The sequence below is a fragment of the Lygodium microphyllum genome, chromosome 28 (genome assembly GCF_053477565.2).
Source record: "Lygodium microphyllum isolate KBCC chromosome 28, Lygodium_microphyllum_v1.1.10, whole genome shotgun sequence".
In the NCBI taxonomy this organism is placed as follows: domain Eukaryota; kingdom Viridiplantae; phylum Streptophyta; class Polypodiopsida; order Schizaeales; family Lygodiaceae; genus Lygodium; species Lygodium microphyllum.
Genome location: NC_141162.1, coordinates 5,582,202 through 5,604,786, shown reverse-complemented (window position 1 = coordinate 5,604,786; position 22,585 = coordinate 5,582,202).

The following is a 22,585-nucleotide window of genomic DNA, read 5'->3' as shown; positions in this document are numbered from 1 at the left end:
ATTAGAAATGGTAAGTAAAAGTTCATGTAGAAGAAAGAAGTTCATGCATCAAATGGTTCTGCAAGTGAAGGAGAGAGTATTACTATGGGTTGTACCACTAATGTTAGGACAAGATAGCAGGATACAGAGTCAATTGATGTGGAAGCGGGCATGTGTTTTCTAAGAAAATCTAGGCTACTTGTAAAAGGGATGTATTACTCATGTATGGAGAAGGACTAGCCTTGCTCTAATTAAGTGATTGTTCATATAGTGGAGAGGTGTAGTAGTACTAGCTTGAGGGGGATTCGGAGGAAGGATCCTACAAGATTCTACAATACCACATAACCATCATCATCCTGGGAATGGTAACATGATTTTGAAAGCACCTAGTTAGCAAGGTGCTAGTATGTGATGTCCCCATTACTTAGTGCGTATAGATCCCAAAAATTGATTTATGTTGAAAACAAAATGGTAAAGATTGTACATTTTTAAAACTAGCTCTAACTATGAAGATAATTGTTATTATTAATGAGGTATTATATGCTAGTTCATGGAAGGAAGGCTTGGGAAACCCTCCCAAAATAAGCTTATTAAAACTATGTTTGTAGTATAGAACAAAAAAAAGAACTAGCCTAGTGGATAGTCACTTGGTAGTTAAGTGCACTTGGGTGACAACACTGTCAGGATGGGTGACCTCCTACGAAGCTTTTTTTACAACTATTGGGAGCTTCTCTCCCACAACCAACGGTGCCAACGAAGCCTTCGTAGCCCGTTGCCAAGTATACCAAGGCCAAGATACCAAGGTCTATGCCTTGTTCGCCACCTTGGTCATGAGCCTTGGAGTGATGATGTGACAATGCACAGTGCTCACCCGCATATTCGTAAATTTTTATCTTCGCGTACTACAAAAACGGAGCCCCACTCTAATGTCATCAATGATATCATCAAAGATACTAAAAGAAAACGTTCTATATTTATAATTGATGATGTCATAAAAAACACTAAAAAGCAAGTGTTCTCTCCTTACCCCTCCCCTGTGATTACTATATAAATAGGGGTAGAGCGTCACATCAAACAACACAACGACCCATGCAAAAGTCTCTCTGTATGTTGATGAGACAAAGCTCTGCTGTAATCAGTCGACTCTCTCTCTCTCTCTCTCCACACCTACATGGAAGCACTGCTCAAATCCATCAAGCTTCTTCCATGACTCCCAAGAGACGTCGAGAAGCTGAGCGAAGTCATGCTCGGAGAGCTCCCCAATGTGAGGAAGTGGCCACTGCTGAGGTAACTCAACACAAGGCTGAAGTGCAAGCAAAAGTTACCCCCAAATCCATTCAACACTCAAAGGATTGGTTATTCAACAACAAACCGAGGTTGTGGCCATAAACCGTAATCACGATGGATGGCCGAACAAAGATAATTACGTTTAGCACATAAGAAAAGGATTACTTTTAAGCTATTAACTCTACAACTTCCTAATGAGAGATAAGTTAGTCCATTACATAGATTACGATCAGTTAGAACATACTCAAACTTACAAAATCATGTTAGTATTATCAATTGCTTTCTACGAAGGAACATGGGAATTGATGGAGGGCATAGATTCTATGCATTCCATACATTGACAAGTGTGTTAAAAATGTTTTATGGTTATGACTACTTTTGGATTTGTGAAAGATGAATTATGGCTCTTATGATTCCATGCTTGCACAGATGGATGAGTTGTGGATTGTGGTGAATTGAGACATTGGGATCCAACCCAATGCTCCCTAACACTCTTCAAAGTGTGGAAAACCCCACTTGTGGATGGGGGCCCTATGCTCCCAAGGAAGGTAGGTGGTTTTGGTTTTTGATCACTTGAGCACTTGAGAGGGGAAAGGGCCAAGTGATAAGTGCCCAGTGTGTTATGTAGGACAGCTCCTAAGACTCAAGCAAGCTTAGAGGGGCTATGAGCTAGTAAATTCCATGTTGACCACAGATGGAGTGCAATCACATATAGCCCAATCCCGAGGGATTGGAAGGTCCTATCCTAGGTTGGACAATGTCTTTCCATGGAAAGATGGATTTTATACAACTCTACAGAGTGATGGTTCTGGATATTACTAGGAAATAAATTATTTGATTTTTGAATTGTTTGTTATGTACTAAAGATTGAGTTTAATGAATCCAGTTTAATGGAGTAATAAAAGGAAGTTGATTTTATATGTTCAAATAGTGTGGTAGTATGCTTTGCTGATTAGAAAACTAAGCAAACCCAATCAAGGAAAGTGGGAGGCTTCGGTCCTAACGATTGAATGCCCATGGCTTGGGTGGACCCGATAAGTACACTAGATAGAGCTAATTAAATCGTAACCCTCCCAATATCAGTAGGATAAGTTACCAAATTTAACATTGTTTTAGGGGGCCGGAACTAAGATTTTACCTTATGGGTAGGGGGATCGAGTTACACTCTCCCCCATCTCTCACTCCTGCAAACCAAGTGTGGTGTTAACCTCACTCCTGCCTTTGATTGATTACAAAGTGGTCTTTCTTGGGTGGGCATTAGATTACTGTTAGGGCTGACTTGTCCATGGTTCCCCTGTGAACTAGAACTGAGATTCCCATGCTCAACTAAGACCTAGGTTTTCCGTGGGGAGACTAGATGGTGATGTGCATGGATATGAATTTCAGTCGACTACTAAGAGGACTCCTCTGGGTTTGTATGAGGAGGCACCTCACATAGTATCTCGTATGGGTGTTCCCTTAAATCTAGTAAGTAGCTTCAAAAGGATCAAGCCAAATTGATGTTTGTAGTTTTAGGCTCTTTCTTGGAAAATTACATGTTTGGCATATTATACTTTTCACTAATCAACTCATGCTTGTATAGTGATGTTAAGCATTTGTTCTTAAAAAATAGGATCTACATTGCTACATCATTCAATGCCTTAAGGCATAGATATTTACATGGTTTGTAATGTCCTCTTGATTTCATGTGAGCATAACACCATATTTGAGAATTTTCCAAGTCCCATTTTCAAGTAAGTGATAAAAATTTGACCACTTGGCTAAATCTTGATCCATATTTGAGGTAGCTAATGTTTAGGGTAGACTCCACCTTTGAGTAAGACAACAATATTTAACCATGTGGTCAAATAATAAAGATATTGGGGATTCCCAAAATGCATGGAAATTTTCAAATTCCCTAATATAGTGTTACATCTTTGGATACTTATGTGATGATAGAGAAGGATCAAAGTGCATTTTGGCCTTTAGGAGATGCATGAGATGTGCAGCTATTGTGCTAAAGATCTTTGGTGATACCAATTCTCTATGGGAGAGAAGATTTGATTAAGCACCATATGTTATTTCCTTCACACAATGATTGGAAAATGTTCATGTTGATCTATTTCTTTATGTTTCTATATATATATACTTTGCCACTTGTTGTTTTTGGTGCCTCACTATGGATGTACCCCCTTGAGGAAAAATGCATTGTGCTTCTCCTAACGCACATAAGGCTCACTCAATCTTTTTGAAAATCACAACCATACTTGTATAATACTTTTTTTGATGCTATGGATTGTAATACTCTTACTTTTTCTAATGCACATAAAGTTATTAAATCTTATTGCTAAAATTATGCTACAATATCTCCTTAATTCATGCATGGTTTTTGGTGTACATTCTAAGGTGCATTAAGGCTTCGAGTATTGATACTTTGGAAATTTACTCTATTTTTCTCATTCATTCTCATCCCTTTTCATCATCACTTGATGATTGTGTAGACTAATCTCTACATCGCGATGGTTTCATTCTTTTATTGCATTCTATATGAAAAGTAAGCATATTGATATGCATTTTCTTTATAATTGTAACAAAAACATACGATACACAAATATGAACACAATCCAATCAGATGTTGAAGATAGTCTTCCATTTGGGATCTTTTTTATCATATGTCTATGGAGTACCTTTCTCTATTTTCTGTTTTTTATTACAATCCTCTCCTTCCATCCACTCTATCAAGTAATATAGATATGAAAATCTTGCATTTCCATCTTTGGAGATTCCACATATGCATTTCAAAGTCTTTAAGTGTCTTGCCAGGTGTCATTCAATCATGTATTTATCATATGACCCTTTGACAAAGGACATCTTGTTATATTCTTGGTGATCAATGATATTTAGAATACTTGTGCCCATGAAGAAGAGTTGTAGCCTCTAAAATATTTTATTGGTAACTTCAAATGCACAAGCCACCATACATGGTGATTTGATTTAATACTAAATTTGAATGGGTTGTTTTAATTGAATTGTAAGACTGTGCTCATCAGTGTGTCACAAAATCTTTAAATATTTACTGCTTTGATAATCCTCCTTCCATCCAACTTTTTTATAAACATCGCATTCTTCTACAATCAGATTGTAATAATTCACCATTGCAAACTACATCTAATAGATGATTTTTTATGCCAAGAAGTGCTTAAAAATAGCCAACATTTTTGAATTTCAGGGAAAAATAGACTTTGTCGAAGGCAGCAGTTGCAATCAGTATGATTTTAAGCGGCAATGCCCGAAAGTACTTAAAAGACCCAGTAGACGAAAGTTGTTGAATTTTCATAATTTTTTGGCATGTTAAACAAGACCCTGGGAGATGCCCGGCAGTGGAGGACTTCAAGATGGATGCCCAAGATTTTTCAAACTGCGAATCAGACACCAGACGAGGAAACGGGAATACCCGGGAGGCCAAGACCCAAGGTCAAGTGGGAATGGACTTTAAAAGTCCCAAAGGTCATGCCTTTTGGGGGCTCCCTTTGAGAGCCCAACTAAAAATTCAAAATCATGGGGGGGGGGGGTCCATTTTTTTTATGTGAGCAAAAAGAGGGTGCCATTTTTTCACACGATTGATGGAGATGGGCTATGGGGCCTGCAAACAACCCCCCAACTAACTAGATGCCTCAGATGCACTCTATCTTCACTCCTCATCACCTGTCTTCGTGCCTGGAATGGATGCCCGGTTTTGGAGATGCAGTTTCAGTATTTCTCTCTCCTCCCTTTCTCTCCTGCATAGAGGCACTTCATGTGGCAAGAATCAAGAAGAGAATCGGGAGATGGATGCTTGTTCGGGAGGCACTGGATTGTTCCAAGAGGCTGAGGAGGCTGAAGGTTGAAGATCTATGCTAAAATCTATGGTTGGTTGGTCGATACACAATCCCAATTAAATATTCAAAAAATCCAAAACACGCAAAAAGGCGGTATGCTCTATTTTATGAAAGATTTTTGCTTGTTTTTTATCGTTCATGGTCTAAATGGTGTGCACATGGGCTAAAATTTTATTTGAATGTTCCTTACATTATGTTTGAGGGCTGCAATCACTGTTATGCCGAATCCGTATTGATTTATAGCAATTATAAATTTTCAAAACCAAAAAAAACACTAATTTTGATGAAAATTGATAGTTTCTTTGATTTTGAGTGAGAAAAATAAGTGAACATGGGATAAAATAAGTGAAAATGCTGAGTATTAGGTCCAATGATCAGTCAATAGAAAAAAACCAGAAAATACCAATTTTTTATTAAAATAAATAGAAAAATAGAGAAAAATGAAAAAAAAAGATTTCTTGTATTCGAAAAAATTGAAAAAATGAGATCTATGTATGTGAATGTCTGACGGGGCTGAAGCATGAGGTTACACCTTAGTTTGGCCCTTTTCCTATGTGTTAAAGTGTGTATTTATTGCTTTTACATACAAAAAATGACATAAAAGAACCTTTATACCTATGCAACACAGCAAAATTTAAACAGTGAGGGGGAGGATGATGTTATACAATAGTTTAAGCACTGAAATAATACAAAGTCTGATTGTTCTCTTTATGCATAACATTTAGGATACGGTTTATTTAGAAATAATGGATCTAGCAACATGAGGTTTGCCTTGGTGCTAGGTTCCTACAACGAAGCATTGCGTATTAGCGAAAATTCATTAAAAGGGTTGTTTTTGCACGACACATAGGCTGATTTCATACCATAATTGTTTAGGCATAAAATAAGGCATACACCATTGCATGAATCATACACATGGTATCTATTCCTGGCATGCATAGCAATTGGTTGACGTATAAATGATCCATGCTGGAGAGAGTAAGGCACCCAAGCTGTAGGTCTAGACGGTGGGTCCAAGGGGACAAGTAAGTGAGGACGGGTACATTCTTGGAACGATATAATATTGGTACCAAGAGCAGAGTCTGTTTTGTATATGTTGTATGTGTTAGCGATGCATCGAGGAGCCAATCCCCAAGGTGTAGGAGAGTCGCAGTGGGGCCGCGGAAATCAGCCGAGGGGTGCCTCCTATGTTGTTCTACGTGATGAATTACACCAAAATGTGTAGTGTCTCCCTCCTCTAAGGAGTCTAAGAAGGTTAAGGGTTGGACTACAAACATGATACAAACGCAAAATGTACGTATGATGATAGGGCAATGTGTCCTGTAGACGCTCCTGACTGCGAAGCTGTGGGGTTGTCTTGTGCATGTCAGAGATCTGGCTGGTGCTATAGCCAATGCCGGCCCATGTTAGGCCCCATCAGTGGTGCATCTTCTAGGAGCCACCAACAAGTGGTAGTTCTCAAATCTAGGGTTTCTAGGGACCAAATAATTGGTTTATGTCCTCTGACAAGGACCGTCAAGCCGAAATACAAAAACCAGAACGTGCTAAGAGGGCTAGACGGCAGTTGGAGATTGTAAAGCAATATTTTCCTCAAAGGAATAGCCCATTACGCATAAGCGGTAGTGGTTCTAGTAACCTAAGTGTTACCAGTAGTCTTAGTACTTCCCTACTTCCAGTTAATCAACCCACAACAAGCGGGGATGTAGTTTTACCTACACAAACTTTTGTTGTCAATTCGACTGTAGCCATGGCACAATGCATCGCAATTCTAGCAGGTACACTGGATTTACCGGCATTAGAAGCACCTTTGCCCATTTTTCATGGGTTAGTAGAAGAAGATGGAGAACTCCATATTAAGGAGTTTCAAACGCTCATGTTCAACTATCGAATCCAAGATGAAGGACACCTAATGATGTTCTTCAACATGACACTAAAAGGAAGAGCAGCAGTGTAGTATCACGGTCTAGAAGCCGGAACCATAACCAGTAGTGCCCAATTCTTTACGGATTTCCATAGAGAGTTTGCTCCTGATAAGGGTGGACAGTATTGGTTGCATGTCTTGAATGTAACATGCCAAGAGCCAAATGAGAATGTCCATGCCTATGCCAAGAAATTAAAGCAAGTTCTTCACAAACTTAATACTTATATTCCCATTCCAATGGATGCACAGTTGCAATATTTCCTACATGGATTGGATTTTAATATCCAGGTGCAGCTTAGTAGTGTCGCTTTGGCCAACATTGACACTGCTATTACCCAAGCAGCAAGAGTAGAGTCGCGCTTGCAAGTGGCTTATGCAGCAAGGATAAATTGGAGTGGTAATAATTTGGTCTTAACCAATGGGAGCCAAGGTGACACCATGTCAAATGCAAATGGGAGAGGGAGTATCATGCCAAATTTGCCTATGTTACCCGCTTCTCCTAGCATGATTTGTGAACAAAACAGAAAAATAGATGTGGACATCAATTTTCTTAAGAAGCAGTAGAATTTGATAGGGAGTCGATGCCCTGAGGAGGGTGCCCCCTCAAGATTCAGCTGTAAGTGGTGTGGTGGTCAACATTTCCCTAGGAATTGCCCGAATGTTAAATGCGATGTTTGTAGAAAGTCTGGCCATTTAGCTGCTACTTGTTGGAGTAAGATCAGTTCTCTCTAACAAGGGAGTAAACAACCAAGTCTAGTTAACCATCGTGCACAAGGGAATAATCTCCAGCAAGATGAGGGACCAAGACAAATACTGTAACGAGGAAAGGCTACTCTAGAGGAGTTGCCTCATGGCAGTGGAGTGAGCCTTATTGATTTTGGTGTGAGAAGAGAACTTTGGCTAACTACCACAACTTTGACCTAGAAAGTTCTCTTTGCGAAGTTAAACTAGACATAAATATCCTACAGTTGATTAAAATTTCTCCATGAGTATGCAAGGAATTCAAGAAAATCCTACGTATAGGGTATATTGTAGAACCTTTGGGCATAGCTAGAGTGGGAGAAGATTGGTTCGATCATGCATTGCCCTAGGGTTCCAATGTATGTGGATGGAATATTAGTGGAGAACACTATCATGGACACTAGATCCTCCATCAATATCATGAGTTTAGATTTGATGGAGAGGTTAGGTCTAGAGATCCAAAAAGATAGCTCCACACTTCTTAGGATGGCTAATGATATTCTAAGACAACCGGAAGGTTGCATCACTAAAGTCCACGTTACAGTTGCGAGCATGGAATGCTATCTGGACTTTAGGGTGATCAGGTTTTGTTGAGAGTGGAAAGAGACTGAAATTTTTGACTGATTTTTGTTGTTTTTGAGGTCTGAATGATTGATTTTTGATGGATTTAGAGTGATGTATGGTTGTTAATGGAAGTGTTTGAGAGTTTTTTGAATGATATTGATTATGTTTTGGAAGCTCATGATGATTTTTAGTGGAGATATGAAGCTCTGTGACGTTCTGATAGGTTCTGTTGAGGTTCTGATTAGTTCTGTATACCTTCTATATAGCTTCTGTTTTGTTCTGATTTTCTTCTAGTATGAAGCATGGATTGATGATTGATGAAGGTTAAAATCTTTCGGAAGCTTATTGAATAGTTTTTGATAGTTTGGAATGGTTTTAGTATGAGTTATGAGGTTTTGATAACCTTTTGTAACCCTCTGTAAACCTTCTGTAGAGCCTCTATCTCTGCTCTATATAACTGTTATGTATCTGCTCTAGTCCTGTACTGTACTGTTCTGTAGATCTTCTGTAAGTGTTCTGTAGAAAGTATGCGACTTTGGGAAAGTTTTCTAACTTTTGGAAAGGATGAATCTAAGTTCAAAAGAGCTAAAACAAATGGAAGAAGCAACTACTGAAGACTTAGGTGAAGACTCGAGTGACAGTGACCGTAGTGAGCTATGAAGAGACATTGTAGTAGCTCTGGTGCCTCTTCACATCAGACATACCTCTTCGGTGGTGCATCCATGACCTAAGAAGGATTATTGAGAGTCATTATGATAGCATTTTAGTGAGGAGATGATGTACTATTAAGAGAGAGAGAGAGACAGAGACAGAGACAGAGATAGCCAATTCTATCAAAACAGTGTAACTGTATATGAGAGATTGAGAGAAAAAACTATGAAGAAATTGAAGATGAATACTATGTGATTGATTTCAATTCAAAAATGGTGTATTCTTTTTTTTTCCTTGTTATATTGAATGATTCTATGAAGATGTTGAAGATTATGGTTGATTTTATCAAATCCGTGGGAGATATCTACTATGATGCTGCGTGAAGATTTGTTGTTTTCTTTGTTTTGGTCATCAAAAGAATGAAATAAAAGCTTGTTGATGTTACAAGATAGATTTTCTTGCAGTAGAATCCCCTTTTCCTTGGTGTTCCTCTTGGGGCTCCACGTTTTTTGTGCGAAGCCGGGGAAAACTTGCCATCAACAAGCATCAAAAGAAGCTGAAAATGAAGGAAATGGCATTGCCAAGAAGAGGATAATTCAATGGATGTTTGCAAAGTTCTTTCTTCCACTGAAGAGTTGGAGATTCTCATTATCAAAGCCACTTTCCACAAGAAGTCCATACTCCATATTGTTTAACAAAATCATGTCTAGCTTGATCAATTAAAGAGAGGGGTTCTTTTAAAGTCTGAGACTTAGAAGCATTAGTTGGTATTGTGTGTTCATTAGAGGCACCAAGTGCCCTTGAATCATTAGTTTCTTTTGCCTCTCTCACAAAAATCATGTATGTAGAAATAGCTTTCTTCATTTCTTTAGAAATTCTAACATGATTAACCATTGGCACAGACCAATCTCCAACATCAACAATGCATACTATGTTCTGACCCTTGAATTGAAATGCAAGAGTCTTCTTAACAAAATCGGGAAGAGGTCTAATCTTGTAATGCCAAGGGATGCCTAAGATAACATCACAGTTACCTATGGGTGCAAGTAGAAAAGATTCTTGGTCGAGATAATCCCCAATTCTAAGATTCAACTTCCCTTGAATAGGAGTACAATTGGTTGTAAGTCCTTTAAATGGCGAACCTGATCCAATTGGTGTTCCCAATCGATCCAGTGGAATTTGTAGCCTTTCAAAAGTATTTGCTGACACAAATCTATCTGTGGACCTTGGATCAAAGAGTATCAAAACTCATTGATTGTTGAGTGTCCCCCAACCCTTTAAGAGTTGTTTTTTCTTCTCATTTGAATGAGTGTTAGCTTGCACATCCGGAACAGAATTTGAGGATGGCGAAGAAGGATCTTTAACCACATTTGCTTACTTCCTTTTGTGAGGACAATCAGGCTTCATATGCCCTAACTCACCACAAAGAAATCACCTTCCTTTCTCTTTGTACTTTTGTATCTCAGAGGGTGAGAGATACTTGCACTTCTTCTTGTTACCCTCTCGCTTTGAATATTGGTCATGGGTAAAGGTAGGTCTTAGTCGATAAGTCTTGTCTCTTGGTTGATCAGATGCTCTTGTCTAGCTCTATAAGAACTCATCTCCAACTTTCGAGATGTACTAGGTGTATGCAAACTTTTAGTTATGATGGCAGACTCCATCATGTGAGATAAGGTTTCATGTGGATACACTTCATGGTTCTGTGTAAATGAGAGAGTAGGCTAGCTTCAAACTTCCTTTTCTTCTCTTCATTGCGCTGATCTCCATGAAATGAGTAACCTTGAGAAGAGTAGACCAAAACTTGTCCACATAACTAGTGACCTTTTCATGCTCTTTTTGGCCTAGCCAATCCCACTCCTTGACATCATTCTCAAAATTAGGAGGCAAGAACTGAGCATAAAACTTCTTCTTGAACTTTTCCCAAGTTGTAGGTTTCTTTCCCTCCAAAATGAGAGTCAACCACCAATTGCTAGCGTTGTATTTCAAGTGTATGCCTACATGCCTTAGCTTGGACTTTTTTGAGAAATTACCATTAAAAAAAGCAACTTCAAATTGCCTAACAAAGGCTAAAGCTTTAGCAGGATCTCTCTTACCAGAGTAAGAGTCAAACTTTATGTCCTTATCCCCAGACTTGAAAGTCTTAGTCTTCTTAAGCTTGCTCCTCTTATGGTTCCTCTTTGTCCATTTACAGATTGCACGAGACTTAGAACCAAGAGAGTAGAAACTAGAAAATAATGAAGAGGAGGAGGAACTTGAGTAATCAGGGGAGTAGTTGGTTGCTGAGGGAGATAACTCCCTCCTTATCCGCCTCACTCGAGGTGAGGTATTTTTACTCTTCTTGACCCAAGAATCCTTCTTCCTTCTAGGAAGCTTCTCAGCAATTGGATGCTTTGCATTTCACCATCAATTGGTGCAATGGTGTTTTCTCTAGTATCATCATCTTTTGGAGGATTTGGTCCTTCATAAGTAGCTTCTTCCCTTGCCCTTAAGCTATCAATCAATTGACGTACTTCGGGAATCTCCAACAAGCTACGATACTCTGTCAATTGAGCTTGTAATTGCTCACTTGTAGGTGCTTCATCAATTGCCATCTTTACCTTCTTCTTACAAGGATCGCCTTTACTTTGAGAAGAGCAAAGAGACCTGCTTTGATACCATTGTTATAGAATGCGAGATACACACTCGACTTTCTTATGTACTTAAAATATATATGGTGAATATTATGTTGGCACAGAGGGAGAATAGATGAGAGAGAAGAAAGATGTAGAGAAATTGGCAACGCACTAGGGACTAGAAGACGGGTCAGTCCCCCCCCCCCTTGCGGAGTTATATTATTGACAAGGAGCAAGCTCCTCTGTTACACATAATCTAGTTCTTACTTGTAGATCTTGGAAACAAGATCACTGTTTCTTGCATGGTATACAACTAGCTAACACTTGCACAACTTGGAAGTTGGCACTTTTGATCCTTCTTGAGTCTCCTTCTCTTCTACACAATATGTGTAGGGCTCTCCTCTTGGCACTTGATTTCAGCAGAGCTTCCGCAACACTTTCAACTTCCCTTCTCCTCTTGGAACTTGATTTCAACAGAGCTTCCATAGCACTTGCATATTCTCTTCTCCTCCTGGAACTTGATTTCAGTAGAGCTTATGTAGCACTTGATTTCAGCAGGGCTTCCGTAGCACTTGCACCTTCTCTTCTCCTCTTGGATATATGTAAAGTGATGCTTCCTTCACCTCTCCCTTACACCCAAGGAGAGCCTCCTCTTTTATAGGCTTGCAAGAGCTTCTCTTCTTGGAGAGAGAGTTGAGTTGATCTTCATGCAAGATGTAGTTGTTCCACTCTGCAACACTAATTTTGAGATATCTCTTTGTGCGTTGTTTGGATGAAAAAACATCCAACATGAAAGTTGTAGATCTCGTTGTTTTCGATAACCCATATGGCCCATTTTTAGAGATCATTTTTCTATTGCGAGATATTTTAAAAATGGATTTTCCAAAAAATAGCTTTTTAAATTGTACTCTTAACTTGTGGTCCATGCAACCACCTTGAGTCATAGATAAGGAGAGTTAATTAGATTGCCTTGGGCCTCAACCTTAAGATTGAATTCCACACAAAAGCTTGTGTCATTTTAGACCTTAGAAAGAGAAAATCATTTCTTTCCTCACTTCTAGAGGATCATGTCTCTCGTCTTTCTTAGTGAGAGAATTCCATCTCTTGTCTTTCTTAATGAAAGAAAAGACCTTAAACCTTGACTTGTAGGGGAGAGGATGACCCCACATGAATGCAATACTCATTACACACAAGTAAACATTCCCAGGCGTCCCTAGATGCACACATAAATATATATACACAATACTAATGCACTTCCTCTTCTTAGAACTCAATCAATCTTCATTTATGTGTAACCCCTTGGTTGTTGTATACACTCTTACACTTGGCAGATACTTATTTTTCCCTTCATAACTTGTACTGCATGTACCAGATATCCCCGTCACAGTGCTCTGATCACCCCATTAGGTGATACACTAGGAACACTGGTCTCTAAATGGTCTCATGGCCATGCTAGATCATCATCAACACTTAAAAAAAAGTGAGTCATTAATTTATTGACATGAATTTATTAAATAGAGAATGCATAATAAGCAGTCAATTTAGTGACATTCATAATAATAAGTAGTCGGAATAATTAAATTATAGCTCGAAAAGCACATTTTTAGTGTAAAAATGAAGGTTTTATTGGTTTCAAGTGGGAAAATAGATGTGCATGGGATAAAATTCTGAGACAAAACATCTTTTAGATGTCATTATCAATCCCTAAGCACAAATAAAGAAAAATCTATTTTTATGTACAAATAAATAGAGAAAAATAATTAAAAATAGAAAAAAATTTGCGTTATAAAAATCTAGAAAATTATGATTCGTGGTTATGGCTATAAAACAAGTTGGGGCATGAAGTTTCACTTCGGTTTGACCTTTTTTATGTGTTATAGTTTATATTTTTTCTATTTTATGTGAAAATATATATAAAACAATACCCTACACCTATGCAACACAGCATAACCTAAACATTAGAGGGAAAGGGTGATGTTAAGAGATTAAGAGGGTTGAGAAGGTTTGAATTTTTGAAGCATTTGATTGTGCATTCCATTTAGAATTGCAATAATTTAGTTTAAGGGGCTAGTAGCATGAGAAATTAGTGGTAGTCTCCATACATCGAAGTATATGTTTAGTGAAAATCATGAAAGGGCTGTTTTTTCCACATCACAAAATGCTGATTGGATAAATATTTTTTGTGCACTAGGATCATATGCACTATGCATGATGCATGACATGGTATTAGTCCTAGATTGCATAGCAATTGTCTTTCTAGGACATGACTTACATGCTGAGTGGAAAGGAGCCTTTGCTGTAGGTCAGTTGTATGCTTTTCTTGGGATTGTTTGGTGAGGATCTATATATTCTTGGATCGTAAAAAACAAGAAGAGAGTGGAGTTTGTGCGTTATGTTTTATATGTTGGAGCAACGCATCTTGGGGCCAATCCGCGAGGTGTAGGAGAGTCGCAGTGGAGTTGTGGCAATCAACCAAGGGGAGCTTCTTGATGTTTGTGTGGTGAGGCACTATGCCTACATGTTATGGGATCTCCCTCTAAGGAGAAGGGAAGATAAATGTTGGACTACATATCAGCTACAAACGCATAATTAAGTCTATCTAGTGTACATCGGTGTATTACAGACGCTCCTGGCCCATGAGGCCATGTGGTGGGGTTGTCCGTTGTGTGCATGAGGTCTGGGGCTAGTGCCATAGCTAGTGCTGGCCCATTTTAGGTCCCATCATTTATGCTCCAATAGGTAGCTGTAGCAATAAATTTTTTTGTCCAATATAGAAGCAATGGAACACCCATTTTGACCCAAATTTTGCATCATCAGGGTCTTTTGTTTATATCTTTTATTTTTTCTCTCAAGTTCATAATGGTTTGCAAGTACTTTTACTTTTCATTAACTTGGGAGATAGTGGTATTGGTAATACTTAATCCCAATTGTGTTGCTTTAAGTTAAAATGGAAAGTAACGTATTTTTAGAAACCATGAAACCTATTTTTATAAACCATGCATCTTTTTCTTTGTATGACCTTTAAGGGCAAACTAGCTACTAAATAGATGCAACATAGAATGAGGCACTAATTAACCCCTTTTGTAAACTTGTTATAGTACCATACCGTGACTTCATAGAAGCAAATCACTTCAAGTATGTTTTCGAGCAACAAATGTCATACTCATTCATTCTTTCTGTAGGTTGCAATGCCTTTACTTTATGACCCCCAAACCAACTCCATTGATGAGGAGGTGATTGGTCACAAAGTATTCAACTCTTAATGACTCCCACTCATAGGTCCTCCTATCCACAACTCCCAACTACATCCTTTAGGTCTTCTGTCTCATTTAATGCATCTTTGTAGATTTGCTTTATGCAAATTTTTGTAGCTCCACCATCTTAATCTCTTGCTATCGTCCCACACCCCCCATGTAGGCCTTCTTCCAATCTTATACACTCTGAAGCTCCAACCTCAGCACATGACCACATCCCCCCCATTGGATAATAGCAACCATATCCTACACATGTCCACCATCAACCCCAACAACTATCTCCCCTCCCCCATCTTGGATGCACAAAAAATTCTTGCTTTTAGTCTGCCTACCACAAAACCTTCTTCCCTATCCAATAATTGTAAATTGAAGATGCGGGTTAACGAAGTGTCCAATAGCACGAGACATTGCTAGATACTAGAATAGATTGGGATTCTATTGGATGCTAGGAAAATGCTCGATATAGAGATGGAACTCTCAACAAGGGTTCACATCAAATCATCTCATTGAATGATGGGTGAAAGAGGATTGGTGAGTGGTTCAAGGAAGGGGTGTGCAAAAGACTCTACTTGAGTGCCATGACAAATTGATGAATTGCTTCCCTAAGTATAAAAGGATCCAAGAGTGGGACGACATGGATATTCCATAAGGAGACACCAAGTGGACCTTGATGGAGTAGCACAAGTGGTAGCGAAGGGGGCTTCCAAAACTATCATTGATGCAACATTTGCAAAAGATGTCGTTGTGGACCTAGGACGGTTGGTGGTTGATTCTTCTACAATAGAGAAATGTGTATTTTGGAGATGCAATATGTCACGTATTTATGTTCAAAATATTATGAAGGTAATTAAAACTATGAAATGTATTTGTGTGCTCTAACAATGCAAAGATATTGAATGGTGATGGGATGGAGAAAGATGCAATTGGTTCAAGAGCCACTACAGCGGTTCAAGAGCTACTATAGCAAGGGCAGGAGGTAGTAGTGGTAAAATAGATGTGAAATACATAGCTAAAAAAGGGCATGGCAAGAGAGCACAACCAATTTTATAAAGAAATATTTCCACAAGAATAGAAAAAACCTTATTGATATTGTGGAGCATGGATCTGAGTAGCTACAAGCATAAGAATAAAGGGCTCAAGCATAGGACTTGATTTTTTCAGCAAAGGACCATTTTGCGTGGATAGTTGTGGAGCAAGCTCAAAGTGTGTGGAAGGCACTTTACCAAATGACTATGTTTCTCTAGTAGTACCTTTCATGGGACCACTCACCACATTTCAAAACATTTATATTTTCATCAATACTCTATGTTGCAATAGTCCATGTTCATTTTGATCTCCATTCATTAGCTTCCCATATATCATGTTTCATGATTTCTAGTTCTCTTGTGTGGGTTGCCATTTCAACATAATAAAGATACGTCCTTGCTATTGTCACACTTGAAAGAATACTAATCTTAACCTTTTTTCAAAATTGGGAAAGATTTACCCAGCATGCACAAACTCATAAGGTTTGCTATTGTATTGGCAAAAGGTTGGGGTCTCCTTTTGTAGATTCACACTTTTAAGACAAATGCATAGTTTAATGACTTCATGTACAAATAGAATTTGAATCGCGACTAATTGTTTAAAGGCCCTATGGTTCATGCAACACGTGTAACGTTCTATAAGTTTATTATTTTGGGAAAATGTTGTCACATATTGCATTTTATACATTCACACATAGAAAGCAATTGCATCATTTGATGATTTCATTTAAAAACCTATTGGAATTTTTGCCATTGTATCAATCATTTTAAAACCACTTGCAATGATCAATGTGACTTGAAGGTATCCCTTTTATTAAGTGCTAATTTTAAAAGAGCAGTGTGCACAAACCTTCAACATGAAAGGCTTATTCACTAAAAGGTGTAATGTAGCTCATCAAGTTACATGGAGAAAACATTCTTGTTGATGGTTGCATAAGCATCATGTGGATCATGTTGATTGACATGGAGAGCTACTAGAGCATTATCAACAAAGTCATCAGAAAAAACAAGGCCATGATTGATTGCCATGTTGTGTAAGATGCAACAAACAACCATCAGTTTTGAAACCTTTAGATGTTAGGGTTTGGAATGACAACATTTAGGACACACCATGCTTTTTTCAAGCATATGAAGGTGCGGTTAACCACCATCCATGTGGAAGAGAGGCAATAATTGTACTATGATTATGAAGGTTTGAGAGGGGCTTGAAAAGCTATAAGCAACCATGGTATCTAGTAGTATGCCCCATCATCAATAATGTACTCTCAAATGCTACAATTGAGGCGACTCAAGCACAAACCATTAAGGTGAGAGTTAGACTATGCTAATTGTAAGAAGGCAAAGTTTTGAAGAACACTCTTATTTATAGATGAGACAAGGAAACTTACATAAATGTTCATGAATCACAATATCTAATCTATGATGCCCTACAAGCTCATGGAGTACTTCCCCTAGTGATTGTACCATGTTGTTGGAGCTTGCCTCTCCATACCAGTCTATATACAATCTATGGCTTTGGAGCAATTGGTGGGCAACCCATATTTTTGTTGCATGCCTACTTTGAGAAGAGCCATTACATTAAGCTTAGTATGCCACTTAATGAATTGATTATTAAAAGAAAGAAATGCATCGATGAAGCTATCAATGATTTGCAAGACGGTGGAGATACCACTGTTAGATATGATCAATGCCCCACCCTCATTAGATGCTACCAATGATCCATGGTGCTCAAAGTTGTAAGGCCCCCATTATGAGGAGAAGCCAAATGTGAGCCCGGACATTGGTTGAGTCCTGACTTGTATATCAGATGAGGTCTATGTGGCCGGATGGCAAAAAGGTGACCGTTGTGGGTCTAACCTTTGGGTCTATGTGGCCGGATGGCAAAAAGGTGACCGTTGTGGGTCTAACCTTTGGGTCTATGTGGCCGGATGGCAAAAAGGTGACCGTTGTGGGTCTAACCTTTGGGTTAGATGGAGTGATTAAGCTAGTAGCAACTCGAGGTGCATTGCGTCGAGTTGCGGGGTAAGGGAGTTAAAAGGGGCCCCTATTTTGGGGTCCGGGGGCCGCGGAAGCAGCCCCTGGCTGGGGGGTCCCAGGGGGGCCAGCGGGCCCCCCTGGCGGGGGTCCGGGGGCAGCACCCCCGGCTTGATGGTAAAGGGAATATTCCTTGGCCGACTAGTGGAGGCTCATATGGTAGGTCGCGGTTAGCAAGCTGACCTAACAACCTTTGCGGGCTATAAAAGATAAACCCCTTCACAGCCATTGATCATTCATCTTTCACCCAGTCATAGTTGTTGTTCCAGCTAGCCTTAAGCTCTTCACCTATCTTCTGTCTAGATCACCATCTAAGCTGCACAGAGTGGAAGTGCATGGGTGGATAGAGCCATCTTTGTATCAGTTGTTTGGAGCTAAAGAATTTACTGATTCTCCTCTTATCTATTGTGTACTCTCTATCTCTTTCTCAGATTCTGTTCGCTGCACCATGTAATTTTTACATGGTATCGGAGCTCAGGGGGCTCTAGAGATGGAAGAGTGTGCAAGAGGCAAAGGCTTCAATAGCAAAGAGAAACTATGTTGACTTCCGGAAGCGGTTCTGGCGCATCAGGAAGCAGTGCAGGAGGTGGTGCTACTGTACTGGCTATTCAAACACTGAGGATTCGTCCACCAACCTTCAGCGAAGGCAAGTTAGATGGTACAAACTACACCTTGTGGAAGTTCAAAATTACAACTATCCTTGATTCTTATGAGCTTTTGGAGACTGTGATGGGGATTGACGCAGAACCACAGCCTACTCCCGACCCATCAAATTCTAGTATGATGATTCCTTCGAATGCAGATCTTCTATGAGCTTGGAAACAAAGGAATGTAGATGAATTGTGTGCCTTAGTTACAAGATGTTTTGACAGTGTTCTGACTTTGATTCAACATACAACCAAAGTGTCAGAGGCTTGGAATGTACTAAGGAGTCAGTATGAAACATGAAACCAAACAAGGATTCAAAACTTAGAGAATCAACTAGCAACGGAGAAGTTTGTTGAAGGAGAGACAGTTGAAGCATTCATCACTCGGACAAATTGTTGGAAAAAGGGTTAGTTCAACCTAGTTCTTCTCCATACTGCTCTCCAATCTTGCTCAAAAGAAAGACGGTTCTTTCCATATGTGCATAGACAACAAATCTTTGAACAAGATCACAATTAAGAATTGTTTTCCTATCCCAAGGATAGATGATATCTTGGATAAGTTGCAAGGGGCTAGTATCTTTAGTCACATTGATCTCAAGAGCGGCTATCACCAAATATGGATAGCACTTGAAGATGTTCATAAGACAGCTTTTCATATGACATTTGGACTATACGAGTTCTTAGTCATGCCATTTGGTTTGACTAATGCACCGGCCACGTTCAATCGAAAGATGGAGAGAATTTTCAAACCTTACTCAAAGTTCATAGCTGTCTTCTTTGATGACATTTTAATATTTTTACGGTCTTAAAAAAAGTATAGAAAACATATATCTATTGTTTTTCAAGAGCTTCGCAAGCATAGACTACATGTCAATGATAAGAAGAGTGAAATTTTCCTTTTGAAAATTCATTACTTAGGCCATATTGTTTCTCACAATTTGGTGAGAATGGATCCTGAGAAGATTTGAGCCATTGTTGAATGGCCTACACCTACTTCTATACATGAAGTTAGAAGTTTCTTGGGCCTATGTTCATACTATAGGAGGTTCATACAAGGTTTTGCATATGTTGCATCTCCTCTACATGACCTTACTAAGAAGCGAATGACTTTTTGCTGGGGATCAAGGCAACTACAAGCTTTTGAAAGAATTAAGTTTCTTGTGACTCAAAAACTAGTTCTCATAGTTTCGGATCTTCAAAAACCTTTTGAAGTTCACTACGATGCTTCTGGGGATTGCATTGGAGCTATACTTAACCAAGAGCATCATGCAGTAGCATTTGAGATCCAACACCTCAAGGACCATGAGCTACATGCTCTAGTATATGAGAAAGAGATTATGGCGGTGGTACATGCTCTTCAAGTATGGAAACACTATTTACTTGGTGCAGATTTTGTTATTAAAATAGATCACCAAAGTCTAAGATACTTCTTCACTCAGAAGAAGCTCTCAGAGAAACAGATGCGTTGGGCAAATTTCTTATATATGTTTCATTTTCAAATCCTTCACACATCTAGAACTAAGAATGTGGTAGCAGATGCTCTATTACGGCGAATTCGAGTGAATGCAATCACAATTGTTTACCATAACGAGTTCATGGATTTATCTAAAATTTATGCAACTGATTTGAGCTTCTCAACCATATGGGATCAGCTGAATGACAATCAAATCTGATCATATGGCTAAGCTATTCATTGCTCATATTTTCAAGCATCATGGCATGCATAAGTCCATTATAAGTGATCGAGATCCCTGCATGACTAGCCTCTTCTGGCAAGCTCTCTCTTCAAGAACCTCGGGACAAAGTTAAAGTTTTCATACTCTTATCATCCTCAAACGGATGGGTAGAGTGAAAGTGCTAATTCTACTATTTTGGACCTTTTGAAATCCTATATCTCTGATAATCAAAGAGAATGGGAAAAGTATTTGCCTTTAGTAGAGTTTGCATACAATAATACAGTGCACTCTAGTACTTGTAAGGCACCCTTTGAGATCATCTATGGTAAGCCTCATTTACCACCCATTTTTCTTACGAAGGATAAGATCGTTGCAGCATATGAGTTTGTTAGAGACATTGATACAACTCAAGTAAAAGCTGCTATCCAAAGGTCACGAGAGAAGCATAAACGCAAAGTAGATAAGCATCGTTGTAAGTTAGATCTCAAGTGGGGACAATATGTTCTTCTTAAGTCATTGGAACATTCATAATGCTTTCCATATAAGTTTGTTGCGTCCCTATATTGGAGAACCTCCAATGGAACCAATCAAGGAAGATTTACCTAACATAGAAGAAACAGAAGAGTTCCTTGTGCCTAAAAGAATTTCACACCATTAGGACAATACTCTAAGGTCAGGTAAGGTATTACAGAAGTATCAGGTTAAGTTTAATAATTATCCCCCATTGGACACTCAGTTTATTACTGAGAGAGAATTACAAGACTTTCCAGATCTTCTTAAGGACTATGTATCCCCTCTACAGTTGAGGTCAACTATTTAGAAGCCAGAGGGATGTCACTACATTGATTGCTTATTACACATTCTCTATTTAATAAATTCATGTCAATAAATTAATGACTCACTTTTGTTTAAGTGTTGATGATGATCTAGCATGGCCATGAGACCATTTAGAGACTAGTATTCCTAGTGCATCACTTAATGGGGTGATTAGAGCACTGTAACGGGGATATCTGGTACAGGCAGTACAAGTTATGAAGGGGGAAATAAGTGTTTGCCATGTGTAAGAGTGTACACAAGAACCAAGGAGTTACACATAAATGAAAATGGATTGAGTTCTAAGAAGAGGAAGTGCATTAGCATTGTGTATATGTATTTATGTGTGCATCCAGGGACGCCTGCGAATGTTTACTTGTGTGTAATGAGTATTGCATTCATTAAGGTCTTTTCTTTCATTAAGAAATATGAGAGAGGTAATTCTCTCACTGAGAAAGACGAGAGACGTGATCCTCTGGAAGTGAGGAGAGAAGTGATTTTCTCTTTCTAAGGTCTAAAATGACACGAGATTTTGTGTGGAATTCAATCTTAACGTTGAGGCCCAAGGAAATCTAATGAACTCTCCTTATCTATGACTCAAGGTGGTTGCATGGACCACAAATTAAGAGTACAATTTAAAAAGCTATTTTATTGGAAAATCCATTTTTAAAATATATCACAATAGAAAAACGATCTCCAAAAATAGGCCATGTGGGTTATCGAAAACTGCGAGATCTACAACTTTTGTGTTGGACGGTTTTTCATCCAAACAACGCACAAAGAGATATCTCGAAATTAGTGCTGTAGAGTGAAACAACCACATCTTGCATGAAGATCAACTCAACTCTCTCTCCAAGAAGAGAAGCTCTTGAAAGCCTATAAAAGAGGAGGCTCTCCTTGGGTATAAGGGAGAGGTGAAGGAAGCATCACTTTACATGTATCCAAGAGGAGAAGAGAAGGTGCAAGTGCTACGGAAGTCCTGCTGAAATCAAGTGCTACATAAGCTCTACTGAAATCAAGTTCCAGGAGGAGAAGAGAATATGCAAGTGCTATGGAAGCTTTGTTGAAATCAAGTTCCAAGAGGAGAAGGGAAGTTGAAAGTGTTGCGGAAGCTCTGTTGAAATCAAGTGCCAAGAGAAGAGCCCTACACATATTGTGTAGAAGAGAAGGAGACTCAAGAAGGATCAAAAGGTGCCAACTTCCAAGTTGTGCTAGTGTTAGCCGGTTGTATACCGTGCAAGGAACCACGATCTTGTTTCCAAGATCTACAAGTAAGAACTGGATTATGTGTAACGGAGGAGCTTGCTCATTGTCAATAATATAAGTCCACAAGGGGGGGACTGGCCCATCTTCTAGTCCCTACTGTGTTGCCAATTTCTCTACCTCTCTCTTTCTACATCTTTATTTTCTCTCATCTATTCTTCCTCTGTGCCAACATAATATTTACCATTTATATTTTAAGTATATAAGAAAATCAAGCGTGTATCTCGGATTCTATAACGATGGATCTGCATTTTTTTAATG